We start from the raw sequence: 20,518 nt of genomic DNA, 5'->3' as shown, positions 1-20,518 counted from the left end.
CCATTCTTCCTTTTCTTTTAGATCTGCTTCATTTTGCAAGTCTCTCACTTCTTCCCAGGGTCTCACACCTTCAAGCAACATAAGTTGACAGCTGTTTTCGCCTTCTTCAATTTTCTTGTTTACAGCCATTCTAAATTTGGCACAATGTTGGGCTAACTGGACAGCATATCTATTACCAGCTGTCACTTTGTCATTTCAAGATTTGTGAGTAGCGCACTTAACCACAGCCACTTCTTTTGGCATTTGGATTGCTTCAAGTAAATCCTTTACATAATGACCATTTTTAATAGGAGTACCTGAAGAAGTCAGAAACTCCTTTTGCATCCATAATTAGCCATAGTCATGCACAACCCCGTAACCATACTGGCTATCAGTGTATATGGCTACTTTCCAATTTCCCTAAATTTGCAGGCTTTTGTTAATGCAATCAATTTGGCTACGTGTGCAGACTTGACTCCAGGTGAATAGGATGCTTCAATTGGATCCCCCAACATGCATACTGCATAGGCAGCACTCAAACCTCCTTCCTCATGTCTCATACATGAACCAGCTACAAATAGCTCATATTTGGAATCAATTAATGGCTCTTCTCTTATATCTAGATGTGGTTTTGTACTGTATTCTGTTAAGTCAATGCGATCATGTTTGACTTCTCACTTCACTTCTGCAAAATGTGAATCAGGTAGCAATGTTGCTGGGTTCAAAATATTACACCTAGCAATGGTTACATTCCCTGTACCTACAAGGATTCGCTCATACTTAGTCAGCCGACTAGGAGTGAGATACTGGGTTTTAGTCCCAGTTAACAAAATCACAACTGCATGTGGAACATACACTGACACAGGATGTCCCATAATAATGGACACACTTTGCTCAAGGCTCATGCAGGTTGTAGCTACTGCTTTCAGACATCCGGGCAATGCAGATGCCACTGGATCTAGTGTGGAAGTAAAATATGCCACAGGACGTCTCATCAGACCATCAGTCTGGGTCAGAACTGATAGTGCACAATTATCTTGTGTGTCACAGAATAGTGCAAAATCTTTTGAATAGTCAGGCATTTCTAATGCTGGAGCTGTACACAGACATTCTCGTAATTTCAAGAAAACAGTCATGCTTTCGTCATCCCATTCTACTGGGTCCTTTGCTCTTTTCTTTGTCATTTGTATCAATGGCTTTCCTAGAACTGCAAATCCCACCATCCATTGCCTGCAGTAACCTACAACTCTAAGAAACATTCTGATCTCTTTCTGACTTTGTGGTAAATTCATGTTTTTGATTATTCTGATTCTTTCTGAGGTAACCCTTCTGACACCTCTTTCTATCTGGTGTCCCAGATATTTGACTGACGTGGTGCAAAATTTTAATTTCTCAGGTGACACTTTATGCCCTCCTTCACCCAAATGATTCAGTAAAGCAATGGTATCAACAACACAGTCATTTCGAGTTTTAGACGCCACCAATTGGTCGTCTATATACTGGACCAGGACTGACTGTCCGGGCAACACCAAAGACTCAAGGCACTTTTTCAAAATCTGAATAAATATTGATGGACTCTCTGTATACCCCTGAAGAATGCGGTTCCAGACTTACACATGACTGTCGAATTCAAAAGAAAACAGAAATGTACTATCTGGGTGCAATGGAAACAAGAAAAATGCGTGACACAAATCTATCATGGTAAACCATCCAGCTTCCCACGGTATCTGATACAGAATCACTGTAGGATTTGGCACAACTGGACAGCATGGGACAACAATCTTATTATTCTTGTGAAGGTCTTGTATGACCCGGTTTCTTTATTTCAATTATGGGTGAATTACATAGACTGCTCATTATTTCTTGTAAAATGCCTGCTTCAACCAAGCGCTTTATTTCTGCTGCAACACCTGCTTTTATTTCTGGTCTAACTTTATACTGTTGAGTATTTGGGTAAACTGCACCTTCTTTTGCTGTCACTTTTATTGGATCGACATTTGCCATTAATCCTACATCTTTTCCGGTAGAATCCCATACATCAGAATTGACAGTCTGTTGCAATTCTTCTGGGAAGTCTATTATAGTTAGCTTTTTATTCTCTGTTTCTTGTTGTTCTAACTTTTGTTTATAAACTCCATCTTCGTATGGGGTTTGAATTTCAACACCACTTGGGGTGCAAAAAATGGTACAATTTATTTTACACATTTAGGGGTCGATTACGATCGCGGACGGACTTGCGTCCGTCCGCGACCCCAGAGCAGGAGGGAACCTCCGCATGGCATGCGGAGTTCCCTCCTGTGCAATCAGGATGTGACCGCCACCCTGGCGGTCACATCCTCTATTTTTAACATTGCAGCGGGTGCATCTTCAAGCTGCACCCGCGGCAATGTTAAAAAGGCACGCATTGCATTTGCATGCAGAAAGAGGCAGGCACCGTACGGTGCCTGCCGCTTTCTGCATGCAAATGCAGGGGGGTACCATAGGTACCCCCCATGTGCACCCCCCACCCCCCTTCACCTAGGGGGCCCGCAACGGGCCCCCGCAGTGAAGTTCCGTATGCTTTTCCGCGGCGGAAAACCCGCCGCGGAAAAGCATACTTTACTGGCCATCCTAATATGGTGGACGGTGTCTGGAAGACACCGTCACCATATTAGAGCTTTTCCGCCGCGGTTGTAATCCGACCGCGGCGGAAAAGCTGCAGACGGAAACCAGGACCCACCTGCCATCCTAATCTGGCGGTGGGTCTTTGGTCAGTCCGCTGCGGATTTTCCGCATCCTCGGGGCCGGCGGTGGCTTTCGCCGGCCCCGAGGATGCGGAAAATCCGCTATCATAATGACCCCCTAAATCTCTACCTAGCAGGTTTACTGGACTTGAATCACACACAACAAATCTATGCATTTCTTTCAAATGACCTATTCAAACTTCCATTTGTTCTGTGACTGGGGTACTAATTTGTTTATTAGAATCGCCCACTACTTGGATCGCTTCTCCGGAGAGCGGTAGGTTTGGAACGTCTGCTGTTCTCACAGTAGAACGGGTAGCACCAGTGTCCAATAGAAAGGTGACATCATTACCTTCAACCTTTCCTTTAATGTATGGACCTGACTGATCTACCGGAAAAGAGGCGCCAAGTACGCACTCCTTGTCCTCCCCTCTCAGGCACTGTCAGTAATTGTCCTCACTGAAAAACGTATCTCTCAATAGAAATCGAGAGGTCACTGTATATCTCCTTTCACTTCCCTTCCAATTTGTGGTATCCACACTCTGTTGTGCTTTGCTCCTAAAATTTGGCATAGGTGCAAGGGGTAACTGGTTTTATATTACCTGCTGCTGCTGTTTCTGTGGCACCACATTCTGCGTCTGTGAATTCAAATCATTATTCGCATATTACCATTTTGCACAGACTTACAGTCGTTCTTCCAGTGCCCCAACTTGCCGCACCCGTGACAAGGGAACTTCTTTTTTGCTTCCTCTCTATTGAATTTTCCACTTGGATTACCCCCATTATCATCTCCTTGATTCTGGTTATTGTTTACTTGACTCAATTGAAGCTCTTGTTTCTCTGCTAATTTCACTTGTGCCCACATTACTTTTTCTTTTAACTCTTTTTGTTTATTGTCTAGTTCTTCTTCACAATATTTTGCATATTTAAGGATTTCATCAATCGGCTTGGCCTGCCAGCAAATGTTATGGTCCTTCATCCATTGTGAAATGTCTGGCCTTAATCCAGACACAAACCGATAGATGAAATGCGTCATGTCTTTCATATCAATTTTATCTAGACCACTATACTGTTTGAATACTTGTAATCGGCTTTCTAATATGCATGCACAGTTTCATCTTTATTAGAATAGAATAGAGAATAGAATAGAATAGAATAGAAAGACAATTTATATAGCGATGTAGTTACCCTCAGGTGTCCTAGCGCTAACAGACCATGAGAGCAGGTACAGTGGACCAGACCTAGGTGGGAATTGAGAAGATAAGTGTCTTTAGTAATTTTCAGAAGGCCAGCAGGTTGGATTCTGCACGCAGGTGAAGGGGAAGGGAGTTCCACAGCCTGGATGCATTGTACGAGAAGGCACGGCCTCCGCATCTGGCTTTCCTGATCCTAGGGACCGTCAGTAGAGATGAGGTCGATGATCTGAGCTGCCTGACAGGAGAATATAGGGATGCCAGGGACCGATTAATGGGAGGGCCTGTTTCCCAGATCGCCCGGTGAATGATGCACAAAGATTTGAATTTGATTCTTCGTCTGACTGGCAGCCAATGTAGACTCCTTAGTCCATCTCTAACTGATGTTCGGCGAGGGATTTGGAGCAGAGTCCGGGCTGCACAGTCCTGTACAATCAGCAGTGTATTCAGGGTCGACTGGGGGGAGCCCAAATACTAAGCGTTTCCAAAGTCCAGCCTGGACAGGATAAATCCCTGGATCATGATCTTCCTGGCCTCAAATGGTAGCACAGGGAAAATTTTCCGTAAAACCCGTAGCAGGCCGAAGCAGGTTGCTGACAATTTTGAGGCTTGGGCGTTAAAATTGAGAGCTTTGTCGAGCCAGACACCCAGGCTCTTGATTTCCTCTTTGTGCATCGGGGAAGGACCTAAAGAGGAGGGCCAAAGACATTTAAGGCCTAGGGGGGAGGGGTTACCCAGGAGCATTAGCTCAGTCTTATCACTGTTTAATTTCAAACATGACATGGTCATCCAGTTGGATACCTCCTTCAGGCATGATATCAGATTGCCGGGGTTGGAATCCAACTGATTGAGGGACACCACCAGCTGGGTGTCGTCCGCATAAGTGACGATTCGTACTCCAAATGGGCGGACGAACCCGCTAGTGGCTCCATATATACATTAAACAGTGTCGGGCTCAATGCGGAGCCCTGAGGGACGCCACAGACCAGAGGTTTACTTGGTGAGGTGTAGTCGCCCTCGAATACTTGGAAGGAGCGGTTAAATAGGAAAGATTCCAACCAGGATTTAGCCTTGCCCGATACTCCGATGTTTTTTGGTCGTGATAATAGTGTACTGTGGTTGACAGTGTCGAAGCCGGCACTTAGGTCTAGGAGGATTATGGCCGCTGAGCCCCCCCTGTCCATGGTCATCCGTGCTTCCTCCCTCACTGCCAACAGAGCGGTTTCAGTCCCATGTTTGGGCCGAAAACCTGTTTGAGAGTCATCAAGCAGGTGGTTAGCTTCAACGTACTCCATGAGGACTGAATTGACATGTTTTTCTAACACCTTACTTGCCCAGGGGAGAAGTGAAATTGGACGATAGTTCTTATGGTCAGTTTGGTCAAGGCTAGGTTTTTTTAAGAGCGCCTTGACCATCGCCTGTCTCCAGGGAGGAGGCACTGAGCCTGTGGCTATGGAGGTGTTAAGTACGTTCAGTAAAGTAGGGAAGATATTTTCCTTCACCATGTCTATGGTTCGTGGCGGGGCCGGGTCCTTAAGAGAACCTGATTTTACCAGGGGGGCAATGAGGTTGAGAATAGCCATATTAATCTGAGGGAAAGACTGTAGGGTATGGATGGGGTGAGTCTCGGGATTGGATGGAGTCCCTCCCTGTGAAGGAGCAGAGTGGGTCTGGAAAGAGGAATATATTAGTTGAATTTTTTCAGGGAAATAGTTGGCCAGGTCGTTACATCGGGCTTGTGCAGTCTGGGGGTTGGGGGCCGGTTCTCGCCTTTTCAGAAGGGTATTGGCGATCCTGTAGATTTCTTTGGGTTTAGAGGCGGCCAGATTGATTTCCTCTGCAAAAAAGGTTGCTTGGGCGGTTTTGATCTCTCTTTTGTAGGACTTGATTGATTCTCTGTAAGTGATTTTGCTAACAGGAGAAAAGTTGAGTCTCCACTTTCTTTCCAGGCATCTACATTTACTCTTGAGTTCCCGCAGTTCGGGCGAGTACCAGGGAACAGTTTTAGTGCTCCGCTTTGCCTCCGTCCTCCGTAGAGGGAGTACCGAGTTGAGGGCGCTGGCGATCCAGCTGTTAAAGTCCTCATTTGCTAGAATGGGGTCCGTGTTACCAGGAGGTCTGGTTTTGTCTAGAGTGGATTGCCATTCTTGAACAGGGAGTTTGGGCCAGTTCCTCTGTAGGGGTAAGATGGTGTGGTGCGGTGGTTGAGAATTGGGTATGGTCCATGTAAAGGGGATTGAGTAGTGGTCAGACCACGGGATGGGCACGGGCCTAAGCACTTCAAGACTCGAACAATTACAAAATATTGGGTCGAGAAGGTGGCCCTTGATGTGAGTAGAGCTGTGCACTCTCTGGGTGAGTTGTAACGCCGCTAGGCTAGAGATGAGGTGGAGAGCAGATGGGCTGGAGACCTCATCCAAGTGGATGTTGAGGTCCCCCAGCAAAGAAAAGTTGGGGGGCATGGTTGCAAGGTCAGCAACTAAAGAGGGAAGAACGTTTATAAAGGTTGTTGCCGTTCCTGGTGGGCGATATACTAAGATCCTAGAAAAAGTGATAGTAGGGGAAAAATCTATTACAAATGGCATACTTTCACAGTTGGCGATGGAGGGGTGGGAGATCCGGCACTGGTAGGAGTCTCTAAAGATAATGGCGAGTCCCCCTCCCTTCGCTATCTTGCGATTTCCATGGACAATTTGGTACCCTGGAGGTAGGGCCTGGACCATGTCTGGTTCTGATTCATCAGTGAGCCAGGTTTCGGTCAAGAAGATGGCATCAAGGTTAAGTTCCTGAATCAAAAGATGAACCTCAAGGGCGTGCTTCACTAGGGATCTGCAATTTAATAGGAGCATGTTATACCTGCCCCTAACCGAGTTATCGGTAAGGAAAGGCTTGACTTGGAAGTCACATGTGGGACAGACAAAAAGGGGAATACTCGGGTGCCAGATGTGCGGACATGAAATAGGGGGAGTTTTCCTGAGTGCTTTAAGTTCCATAGCGCTAAAGCTTCTCCTTTCTGGGGCCCGAGTTGTAGGGGTTGTGGCCCTTGGCCCCGTCCGGCCACGGATGGGCACGAACGGGCTTGACTTAGGCGCACCTTCAGCGCGCCAGCGGCGTCCCCGCTGCGTGGTCTCGGTATGGGCTGCATTAGTAATCTTAGGAGGAGGAGTCAGGGGGCGTGTTTGGCTTTCTCCCCGTACCGCCCTCCACTCAAGCAGCCCTGGGCTGTGGTGGACCGGGGTCAGAGCGGGAGGCGTGCGGTGGGGGGGCTGAGATCTGGAGGGTCACTGGGCTAAAGGATAACAGGTCCAGATAAAATTTGAGCTTTACAAGCTTCAATTGTGGAATAAAAAGCGCTACAGTTTTAAAAATAGCAGGAGCAACAGAGCGGTACCGGTCACTTAGACACACACTCATCAAGGTACGGCCACACAACACGGCGCTCAAGTAATCTGAAGCACGGCGCGAGGCTATGAGCCTGATGTAGGTCAGCTGGATCAGGGGGCGTGTCTCGCTCTCTCCCCGTTCCGCCCTCCACTCAAGCAGCCCTCGGCTGTGGTGGACCTGGGTTGGAGCGGGAGGCGTGCAGCGGGGGGGGGCTGAGATCTGGAGGGTCACTGGGCTAAAGGATACCAGGTCCAGATAAAATTTGTGCTTTACAAGCTTCAATTGTGGAATAAAAAGTGCTACAGTTTTAAAAATAGCAGGAGCAACAGAGCAGTTACCGGTCACAGAGACACACACTCATCAAGGTATGGCCACACAACACGGCGCTCAAGTAATCTGAAGCGCGGCGCGAGGCTATAAGCCTGATGTAGGTCAGCTGGATCGGGGGGCATGTCTCTCTCTCTCCCCGTTCCGCCCTCCACTCAAGCATCCCTGGGCTGTGGTGGACGGGGGTCGAAGCGGGAGGCGTGCGGTGGGGGGGCTGAGATCTGGAGGGCCACTGGGCTAAAGGATACCAGGTCCAGATAAAATTTGAGCTTTACAAGCTTGAATTGTGGAATAAAAAGCGCTACAGTGGTTCTATCTATTCTTGTCCAATCAGTTTCTTTTGCAGGCACCTTCCCTTTGAGATAGAGTATTACCTGGTTGTACTTCTTCATAACTTCATCAGAAGGTGCCCCTGTTTTTAGGTCTCTAGGGTACTCATCGCTAGGCCAATCAATAGCAATTTTACATTCTGTCCACAAATCTACAGGAACAATATGTCAAATAATCCATCTAAATCTTTCAAAAGACATTTTGAAACCTTCACAAATCTCTTGACTTGTCTGTACCATTCTACTGGTTTTTCTGGAAGTTTGAGGAAATCATTTGTAAATGACAAAATATCCTGTCGGGACCATGGGACATGTATATAACCTTCACCTGGTACCTCTCTCATGGGACATAACCTTTCCACCTTTTCTGTTTCTTTTATTATATATTCAGAAACAGTTTGTTTTGATCAAGCCTCTTCCTTTTTCTTTGCCCATCTAGTTTTCCATTTTTCTAGGTCACCCCATTTCTGCATTAATGACGTCAGCTCCTTGATTTGTACTTTTCTACCTGACACATTCATATTTTCCAAGTCTTTAGCAGAAAATTCAGCTCGGTATGGTTTCTGTAATACTTTAGATTTGCCAATGTCAATTCCCATGTTAGCTGCCATGTCCATTAACTTTTAATGAAACGCTCTTGTATTTCTAGTAATGCTTTTACATATGAACAATACCTCATCTTCACTGAATGTATTTAATCTGTCCATTCCCACATTTCCAGCCATCATTTCTTCTAATTTGACTCTTAATTTAAATATATCCAATACTTTTGGCTGTGACTTTGGCTTCTCTATTTCTCGTGTCTATCTTTCTATTTCTTCTGGTGTTACTACTGTGGCATTTATTGTACCTGAGGATGTGTCTATTTGTACTTCTCTCGAATTTATAGGAGTCGTTTTCCTGAACGAGTCACTTACTGGTTCTCTTATTGGCAAATCCATCAGGGAAATCACTGACTCACATTCACTCGCCTGATCATCAACTATTAAGGGTTCTTTTCTTGGCTGAACTATAGGTGTAGTCAGAACAGAAGTTTTAGGACTAGCCTGCTTATCTCCGTACAAAGGTACAACTGGGCCAATAGTTACCGTAATTGTTAGGGCTTCAGGACTTGTATTTAATTAGGAAATGTTCTGAATCAATTCACTTCTATGTTTATTTAGTGCTTCTCTTTTCCTGTCCTGTAGTACTTTTTCTAATGAAGTCTCATGTACCACTTCCTGAATCTAAGGTGGTTTTAGAAACGGATCATTTGGATTAACTTTGCTTGGTTCCTCATTATAAGGTGGTGGATTTTTCATCAATAAATCCTCCAAATAATCATCATCTGACTCACCACTAGACATTAAATGTTTCGTTTTCTCATTCTTTTTACTTCCAGTGGGCTCTTCTAAAGTTAATACAGGATACAATCCTTTCACTAACATAGACTGTCTCCATTGTTTCATTAATTTATCCCTTGTATCTTTTGTAAATTGGGGATAAAACCTACTCCAGTTACCATTACTTATGGATCTATGTCGCTCAAAAGCCTCAGTTTCCCATTCCTCCAATGTCTCTTACTGCGTTAATGTAGGTCTGGGATCTAATTCATTCATACCAGTTCTCAAATTGTGCAAAACTCTGCCATTAAATGTACCATTTTCTGGAAATGCTAAAACAACATCATCTTTTGTGTACTCCATCCAATTTTCTAACCACACACAAGTGTGATAGCCCCTTTCTACCATCATGTATGATGCGGGCGTATTTGGTGGTGGAATAATAATCCCTTCTCTTGTTTTAATTGCTTTATCTTCATTGAAGTAATTCTAAATTCTTTTAATGAATGACATTTTTCTTTTTCCTCTGTACATGTTAAAGGGTCTTCCTCTTATATGCTGTTCTTGGGCAAACCCTAAATATCTCCTATCAGGTCTACTTCCTACAAGCGGACCTATATGCCACATATATTTCAAACGCAAATCTTCTGGATATTCTCAACTTCTTTACAAAATTATTTCCAATACCAGCGCGTCTTTTATTTTCCAGTGACCAATCAAAATTTAGAATTCAAATGATTTCAACCAATGGTTGCGCGGCTTCTCTCGTGAGACTAGTTCTCACGCTCCTGTGCTCACCCCTCCTTTACAATTATTACCTCAGCTACACACCAGCTGTTTCAACCGATCCAGTGCAGCTATGAGTGATGTCAGCACAGCTCCACAACAGACTCCTTCTTTTGCAAGGTAATACAAAAAACTTAATTTCTTTAACTTTTAATGCAGATTTTATTAATCAACAACGTAAAACATTTGCCACTGTACCTGAGTGACTGATTCAAAGGAAAGATAAATTTTACTCACCACGAGTAAATCCCTTCCACTTACTCTTCATATGCAACCAGTAGATCCCTTCCGTCTACCCTTCACGCAAGCATTAGAGAACCTGCTACTCCTTCATACTTATCCACTCCGGGGTATACTAAGGCCAAAGTTTCGCCAGCGGACCCTTTTGCTATCATTCAAGCTCAGATGAACCTGCTACTCCTCCCGTGTGACCCTTTCTAGGTGATATCACACAAAACATTTTGCTAGCGAACTCTTTGCTATCATTTATTCACACATTCATACAGAAAACACCCTAAATAGTGCTTCTGGTTTTACCTAACCATGCACTTATTTCCTACAGGTAAGGGACCTCACTGCTGTGTGGCTTCCATTTACCACCCGCTATCCTGCCCCCGGGGATTCCAGACAAACATATACCAGGTACGAACAATTTTGGTTAATACATAAATTCAATACAATCAATAATACGAGTTCAAATATGCAAAAATATTTTTCATTAACCAAGTAACTACAACTAACTACTGAGTCACCCGACTCAGTTTACCATACTCACCTGGTCCCATAAACAACACAAATTATACTTGTGAGTTTAATCAGGTAATCTGTGCGCTTACTCTAATCAGTGATTTATAAATTTCATTTAGGACCTATGCCATTGAATTACCAATCTTTGTAGTAGGTACCTAAAGTCCTAAGGGATCAAAGGTGTTAGAATAATAGGAAAATAACATTTGCACTCATATAATAACCACCGACTCTGCAAGTTTTAAAATCTTTATCTAATTTTCTTAAATGGCCATGATCCAAGATTAAAGACCAACAGACTTTCAATTATGAAGATCAGAATCAATATGTAACTATGCAAAAGATGTATTAAACTGAACATTTAGCAGTAACGGAGGGTAAAGAGAAGGAACATAATATGCGATCAAAACGATTTTGGGCATTTAACAAAAGGAAAGGTAAGGAAAAAATTAATACGTAATCAAAAACTGTCTCAAGATATCAACAAATAGGGAGGGTAAGAAAGGGAACATATGTCAAACTTTTAATGGTAGGAAGGGTAAAGAGAAGGAAATAATACATTGACGAACCCACACGGATTTATAATGACCTAGAATGGTGTGAAGACCAAACCCTGGCCACAGGCTGGACAAATGACAGAACCCTGAAAATTCAGGCGCCATCAAGGCAAGCAGGTGCAGACCAGAATTCAGGACAGGTAAAGCCAAATTGGATCAGGACAAGACCACCAAAGGTTAAGACCGGCACCCACAGTTAAGTTGCAACGCCTCTGCTACTCCCTCTCTACAGCTAACAGCCAGAACCCCGATTGGGTCAGCAAATCTTCTGACAGAGTGCTCCGCAGCCCTATGTTCTTGGTCACCTATTGTGTGCATTGGGTCAGTGACAGGTTAGCTATTCCGACAAGTCGGACAATCTAAATAGCTAAGCCTACCCTAGTTATACTATTTTCCAGGTCAGTGTACCACCTCCCAATGTTGCAAGTGTAAGGATCTCCAATTCTGATTGGACAAAAGGATGAGGAGAAGTCATCACACCATACCAAAATGAAACTTTCTGCATATTATACTTAAATTAACGTTCCCGCCCATCAATTTATTTTCTTATGACATCTTTATTCCACCCAACAATGAATGTTCTATTATTAAATACATTGTATTAACATTGTACAGTTGAGCATCCTCTGACAGAGCTTCCAGTTTCCCAGGCGCATCTTGGATGAGACTTTTCCTGGCAACCATTCAATGCCATGTCTGAAGCGTCCCTTGGTTTCTTGTGCGCATGTTCAAAATGGATGCAGTGGGATCTCGTCAGGCCCAAATGAGTTATATTTAAAAATAGAGGACAAACAGTTTTTAGAACAAAGGATAAAAGAATATTCTTTATACTACTTATCTCTATTCTGTACCCATTATTTTATTTTTAACTATAGCATTAAGATTAGGCAGAACGTACAGCTTAGCAAAAGCAGCAGTGCAAGCTTCATACATGCTGTAACACAGAGCAGCCATCTTAGTACTAGTGGGCAGAAGCAAAAGTTTCCCTCCAAGCGAAAGATATGTCATGTCACATGAGTGTGGCAGACGCATGCGCAGTAAGAAATCCCGCGTAGCAGCAGCCATTTTATTTGCAAGCAGATTAACATCAGTAAAACACATAAGCAAGCTACACTCAGACACCCATTTGTGTTGTGTAATGCAATATTAATAAAACAAACATGTTGATTAGTATATTAACATTATGTCGAGAGGACTGAATACAAGCAAGTCGCATTACGTACGAATCCTTGCTCCATCATAGATGGCATCTTGGTTTGGGAAAAATACACTAGTGACTCCGCAGTTCTGCTTCCATCATGGACATATAGAACATCAAATAAAATTAGCATTTAATATTGTGATTGCCACGAGTGCCAAAGTGTACACACTGCAAACTAATTCATGTTACCATTGACACAGCCTGAAAAATCCAGAATGCGTGAATATGTGCCAGTTTACAGATATAGTGTTCTTTTATTTTTAGGTATCTCAGCCCCGGAACAGTGTATGCTTATATGCATTTATGTTTTAGATATCAGAGCCCAGGGCACTGTACATTGTATACCTGGCTGTGTTCTCGTGTGCATACTCGAACACGATGCCTTGTGTTTATGCCCACATGTCAGCCCCCCAAGTCTTGCACAATGTTTACTAACTGAGCACCCAAGTAAATATTGTCACAAGCATTGCAGCATTGAGATTTTAGCGTTTACGCGCTCTCATTGCTCTTGTTTTCTGTTTTCAGCAGGCACACAAAGGTTTGTCGAGATCCGTGAGTCATATTTATACCGCGCCCAAGACCACAAGGATCATTTTGCCTCAAGACTTCAACCTGGAAGCAGCTACGCGCTATACCGCCTGCACACTTACCGCATCAGGACAAAGGTGATTCTCAGGAAACTGCTGCATCACCAACCTGCCTCTTGAGCGAAACCTGTAGGAAAAAGAAGGAAACATAAACATTAAGGTACAATTCAAAGAATTCTTGCATGCAAATCAGCAAGAAAGTCCACAACTTTCAACAAAAGATGCATCGCCTTAATCAACAATGCACTACAGGTTAACCAAGGTGCATTGCAAGATTGTGACCAAAGGTGCACAGATGTATATGATGCTTTAGTAATGTGGACAATTTGGTTATCAATCAAGACTCATATATTGCCTAACTTAGGTTATTCAAAAGACATTTAAAAAAGTAAAGACTTTCAGAGCATTCAGAATAACTCTAGTACAATTAAGTAGTGTGTTGAATAATGTTCTTTCAACAAGGGCTGTCATTGCATTGCACAAAAGGGTAAATTCAGTTTCTAAAGATTATTGTTGCCGTCTTAGTATTGCTTGGTATGGTCATAATGTGTGATATGTGCTCTGTTGTCCTATAGTGAAAACAAAGATACCAGTAAACAATTAAATCCACAACCCCATTGAAACACGGAATTGGAGGCCCAGGGCAAAGGCCACCATGAGGCAGGAATCCCCCATTGCAGAAGCCCGCGAAAAAGGGAGGCGACCAGGATTGGTCGCCCAAGGACAGCCAAAGCCCTCCCAATCAGGGGGTGAGGCGGAAGCAACTGGGGGGTTAAATAGGGGTGCAAGGTCCAGAGGTAGGACACAAAGCTCACCACATGCAGGAGAAATACGGAATTCCACCCACCCACACCAAAGGGAAGCGGGCATCACAACCTCAAGTCAGAGGTGAACCGGAAGAAACCAGGAAAGATACACAAAAGAGGAAGGCTCAAACAGTGTCCTTGCGATGCCTCACAGCAGGGGCACTAAGGTGGCTGAGGACAGCCCACAGGCAGAGTAGATGGTGCTCCCAAAGGGCCCTTGGGATGGCTCAAGGCAGGGGTACTGAGGGAGCTTAAGAACAGTACACAGGCGGAGTAGATGAAATGCTCACACAGATCACACAGGGTCCTTGGGATGCCACATGGCATGGGCCCTGAAGACCAGGCGAGTGGCCAATAAATGCTCCAGGGCAAGCAGAACGGCCCTTGCAGCGCGGGCAGGTCCTGACGGATGCCCACAAAATTCGCTAGCAAGGTGAAGCCTGGAACCGCAGACACAAAGGCCCAGCAGAAGGGGCACCTCACAAAACATACTGTCTGTGAGCAAACAACGAAGGTACAGAGAAATGAAAAGTATGCAGGAACATGGATGTTTATGAAGGGCCATATGAATTGCGAAATGTACAACCATTTTTTATGGTTAAATAAACTGTGACCTTTTAAGGCACCAAATCACGTTGTCAGTGAAGTAATTAAAAGGTGAAATTGATGCAGTTATATGGGCAGGGAGGGTGTGGAGGACTTGCCCCGGGAGGGGTTGCTGTGAAAGCATTCAGGTGTGCCCTCCGCACCGGAACTAGTTTATCACAGGTATTTAATGAAATCACAGAAGAGTGGTGAGAGGACAGATGTGAGGTGAACTGTGAACTACAGTACTCAATGACTGACATCAGTGGCATAGCTAGACCTTATGCCGTCATTGGTGGCCCCTGCGTTTGCCGCTCGTGGCAGCCAAATATAAGAGGGGGTGCTGATGGGCATTGGCCTCAGGTAAGAGCAAGGGGGAAGCAGCTGCCCCCAATATTTGTGGCACCCGGGGTAGACCGCCCCCCACCCGCCTTGCTATGCCACTGTCTGACATATCTTGCACGAAGAAAATTTAGACCATTGGTCACTAAAACTCAATCACTTGGAGATTGTACAGCTCAGCAAGTTGAACTACAGGCTTTTAAAATGGCGCTTGAAAATACTCATCGCAAATTCCCCACACTAATAGTGTACGATTCATATTACTGCGTCTTACAATAATTCCATGCAGACCTGGATTGAAAACGGTTACAAAGATGAGACAGGTGGCACAATAAAAAATAAAAATGCTCTGGGAACAAGTAGTTCTTTTACAGAAAGAGCTACAAAAGACTCACGTGATACATACACTGAGTCATCAGTGTGATGACGTTCACATTGTAAGGAATTCATTGGCTAATAAAGCCACAGCGGCAGCTGGTCAGCCGGCTTCCGTAGCTACAAAAAAGCTTTCTAAAAAACAAATAGATTGTGAAACGCTACTTGCAGTAAAAGCCTCTATGGAAGGCAAATATGCGGCGTTACCTCTGAATTATCCACTCGGAAATACGAACATAATTGATGCGAACTCCGTTCCTTTTGCTCGAATCCCTGGAGTGGGGGATAGAGCAATTCCAAACACGTACCAAAGGGTCTTCTTGATTCAAGAAGCACACATGGGAATGGGTCTGAGGCACCAAGAGATCCTGAAATCTCTAATAGAATTGCAATCAAGATACTGGTGGCTGGGAATGAGCGTGAAAGTTTTTAACTTCGCAATGGATTGTCAGGACTGCAATAGAGATTGCACTTATGAACCGGACCAGATATCTGATTCTAGCACAGGAAGACCAGCCCAGACACCACTATTAGACAGCATTAGACTATCTACACGCAGGTGTACGATCGGACAAATGCGATCCCATAAATATTAAGACGAGATTCATTTGGATGTGGCCCCAGCGCTCGCCTGACGCCAGAACTGTTATACAAGATTTGCGAGTCTTTATCGGCACATACCCAATTGGCATGCTACATTCTGACCAGGGTCCTGCGTTTAGCTCTCGAGCTTACAAGGAGGCCATGACCAGCTTGGGGATTGCATTCCGGTACTGTAGTCCATTCCATCCTGAGGGAAATGCGGTAGTGGAAAGAAAAAACCGTGACGCAAAGCAATCAATAACAGCAAGGTTATTAGGTGAGGGTGATGGGTGGGTCAAACATCTAATAAGTGTCCAACGTAGTCTTAATAATCTGCCAAGAAATTCTCTGGTGGAATCACTTTCAACTTTCGTTTGGTAGAAGAATGATAATCGAAGATCTCGATTGTCAGAATTCAGTGGTGGAACAAAAAGCGTTTGATATGAAAGATATTTTGGCTGTTTTACAGGTCTTGAATGAAACAAGAAGAAGTCTAAGTAACACAAAGCCAAAGCCAACGGCCACTGAAGAGAAACCACCTGTCCCAGCAAGACCTGTCTGGATTCCAAAGATTGGGGATCTGGTCAGAGAAAAAATCGTGGTAAAGAAGAAATTTGGGCCTTCTTACAGAAAAGCAGTACCTGTCTTAGCTATCAGCGGAACAAGATCAGTGGTACTACCGCCCCTTGCTGGTAAAAGGGAAAACAGAGTTGTATCAATCGACCTGGTAAAACCACAACCATGTGGCCAATAATAAGTAGTAGGCCCAGTGGACTTCCAAGAAGTAGCAGAAGACCAAACCTTGCTACAATCCAAGAGGTTCAAACTGAGAGACTAATCACATTCGATAAAACTGCAGTGAATAAAAAAGGACTATGCAACAAAGCCATGGAACTTGTGCCTCTTAAAACCCAAATTGCAACAGTTCGTCAAGAAACACCTGTCTACAGTGATGTAGCCTCGGACTATACCAATATGAAAAAGGAAGAGGCAACTACAAAGATTAATAACAATCCTGATGTTATTCAAACAATTGACGAACTGCATCTGGCTGCTTCATCAATTTCGATGACTTTTCTGAGGATCCAAGTGAACATGAAGACAAGCCAGCAAACAAAACTTTCAAAAACAAAATTACGGAACTCTTTTATCAACTTGGGGAAACATATCTGATTTCACCGTGGATTGAATTGTGGATTGTGTTAGGTGTACTTTCCCTCCTACTCTGGCTCATTTTAATTCCAAGCTTGGGAAGAATGATTGATGGAAAATACAGTACAATGGACACAGCAAGCCAGAACATCAACTTGGTTCTAAAACCTCACAGATTCTCTCACATTGAAAAAAGAGAACTATCATCAGTGAACATTACAGCCATTCCTATACCTGGTGGTGTAGCGTGGGACACTACTGATTACGACATCTATGGCCCGGTTGAACTCTTGAAATATCCACATCAGTTCAAGATTTCTTTAAAGGACTTTGTACCACCTAGTACTTTCTCTGATGATTGAAAATATTAACAATATGATGTCAGATTTAGAAATGTCAGCTAAATATACAGAACATGATTATTTACAAGGTTCATCAAACTATGACTAATGTATTGCTATAATCATTATGGGCATCACTATTTGCATAAATCAGCAAATCCTAGAAATGTTTTTATGTATAATCAATGGGAACATTGTCCAACTCCACCAAAAGGCAGCTCAAAAACATTTAATGAAAAATTCCCATACTTTTCAGGGTTTAATATCACTGATCCAGAAACATTTTATTTTAAAATTATGAATAAGACAGGAATTAAAAACATGTTAACAAATACTAAACTGATTTATTCTGAAAAATTTTATGAAAAATTGTCTACGTTTGGATTTGAATTTTGGAAAAACGACAATGCGACAAAAACTGTCTGGGGTACAAAAGACTGGCAGGTACAAGGTTTAGAATCATTATTCAGAGCCTGCATGATCCCAGAACAAATAATGTTCCTGAATGACACCTTTCAACAAACAACCTGTCTTGGCCTAGCCAGGATAAAAGACCTAAATAAACCGTCTATCCCAAAACCCATACCTAATAGTAATTACACTACAGAAGTGGAGATAGACGTATCCCATATTTTAAAACATAACAGAACACTTCCTAATTGGAACAAATGGTTGATCTGGCCCACCTGTCAAGATAGATTCCTGAACAAAATACAGGGGTTCAAACAGAATAGGCCAGACCCAAGATATTCCCAGAGACAACATCCTGGGATAATAACAACCTATAGTGTAGGAAAACTATGCCTCGAATGGCTACAGAAATCCACACTACCTGAAATTAAGCAACACTTGACTTTACTTAAAGAAGGTGCTGACTTGCGAGATTTCTTACTGGGACCTCGCAAACAGTGTCAAAAACGTTTCATATATGCTGGTATATACACAGCTTACAGTGAAGCTTGGAAAGTAACGCAAATTGAAACTGCTGAAAAAATACGAGAAATTGATTGTATTCATTTGGAAAAATTCACTTTCTGTAGTGGGCAAAGTGAATGTATTGACTGGACAGTATTGTATCATCTGCTATTGATATAATAGAACAGGATATGCTAATGTTACAACATGGCCAGTCCCAATTACGTTCTATTGTACAGTTAGGCTGGATGTTACAAAATCTGCGTTCAGGCTATGTGCCATGGCGTCTGATAAACACAACATCATTATTTTCTATCTTTAACCTTACTGATAAACAAACCTCTTTGCCACAAAGAGGGGCAGACTATACGGTGCTGAGCATTGAAAAACTAGAAAGATTAATCTCCGAAAGGCCTGTCATTGATGGATAATACATGGCAACATTACAATTCCGATATCAGCTTTTCAGTTTCAATATTGCCAAAAGTATATACCAGCAGGCCTGTATGAAAGGTTGGGTAAAGGGTATATCAAGTCAACCTGGAATTTACCTTACACACATAGATGTTGTTGTGGGGGCAAGAAAGAGGTATTCCTTAATGGTAACAACTATAAAAATTCCTTAGGCGGTACACTTCTGTGTCAAGGAATTAAGTTACACGGAGCCTGCGAAGGTTCATCAAATAACCTTTCATGCTACCTGCACGGCACCCCTGCTACACAGATAGAGCCTTTTTTCAGACAGCTTTCCAACAGCAGCTACGTTCTAATAAGTGACCACAGCTGTTGTGGCATGGTGCCAGGAATGGCCTATCTCGTGAGTGTTACTTCCAGGGTCACTTGTTGTATGCAATTATTGTATCCAAACAACAAGCTAGACATGGAGGCGGCAATATGGCCTTCTTTGAATATCTCTTCTATTCGAATTGATACTTTAAGCAGAATGAAGTCTATTCTTTTACAAACAACTGTGCCTTTAACCTCGTCTAGAGAAACGTATGATCTACAAGTTGCAAGGACAGCAGCAGAGATACATACATTATTATCGACAAATTGCCCCGTACATTTCGTAGAAATGTTAAGCCAAGTCTTAAACATGTCTAATACCAGTGGCATCGCACATGTATTTAAGACAATTTTTTCGGGACTATTAGCACCCTTTGAAGCAGTCCTGAGCATCTTCCCGAATTTCGTGCACTCTGTGTTCGGCGGCCTGCCTCTCATATTGGGACTTGTAGCAGGAATCTTATTTTTGTTCCTTCTGCTTTGATATGGCAAGTCAAATCACAGACAAAACTCAGGCTACAAAAGAAGACACGATCCTAGCAATGCAATACCAAGAGCGGATTACTAAAGTCCTCGGCTTGGCTCGGCTAAGAGATCTGAATACTACCTGGTTTCTTTCATTCAGACCAATCTGGCAAGATTGCATCTTTCCTGTTCTACATGCCTGCTATGTGGAGAAGAATGCATGTTAGACGTCTGTCTCACACTTCCATCAGCAGTACCTATGGATATCGTTACTTTGCTTTGTTCGGTAACGGCTCATGCAACGTGTTGTCCCCAGCGGCTACCCATTCTGATGACGGCATTTGTTGAGACCTCACCATTACGATTAGGTGGCGGTGAGGTACGAGATGAAAGCGGCACACAGGTACAATCTTCTGTGAACATTGCTGATCCAGATAACGCTGACGGTAATGCATCTCACATATGCACTATTTCCACTTTTTCGGAAATGGCCCAACTTTCACCTACTGTTGTAGACAAATTTTTTGCCAGCATATCTGAGTTGATGTTCTCCCCTAACAACGAGAATAACTGTTGAAAAAGCAAGCACATGGCGTTCCCTGAAATCTGAATTCGGCCTTCAGTTTTGGTAAACAGAACCTAAAAATCTTTGGAACAATTTTTTTCCCCCAGAGAGCGAAATTGATTTTTTCCAGTTCCCAAAATATTTACCTTTTGGTTCATGATACTCTGCTTAAAGTAGAAATTTTCTTAGAGAACAAGATTTCTATTTTTAGAAACTCTAAAGACAATATTTTCTTAGTCTCTAGCACATGTACAGTCTTGTATAAATATGTGATGAAATGGTCTCGACCTTCTCTTCTGTATTAAGAGCCATTTAATAAATGTAAATTTCATAATTCATTCAGTCAACATTCTAAATGTACAATATATGCATTATTTGAATGACAACACTGCTTCCAAAAAACGTACAGCATAATACTCATTTTCGTGTTTATACCATTTCAAATGCATTTTATGTATTTTGGGGTGGG

The sequence above is a fragment of the Lissotriton vulgaris genome, chromosome 12 (genome assembly GCF_964263255.1).
Source record: "Lissotriton vulgaris chromosome 12, aLisVul1.2, whole genome shotgun sequence".
Classification (NCBI taxonomy): Eukaryota; Metazoa; Chordata; class Amphibia; order Caudata; family Salamandridae; genus Lissotriton; species Lissotriton vulgaris.
This window is presented reverse-complemented; position numbering follows the sequence as displayed.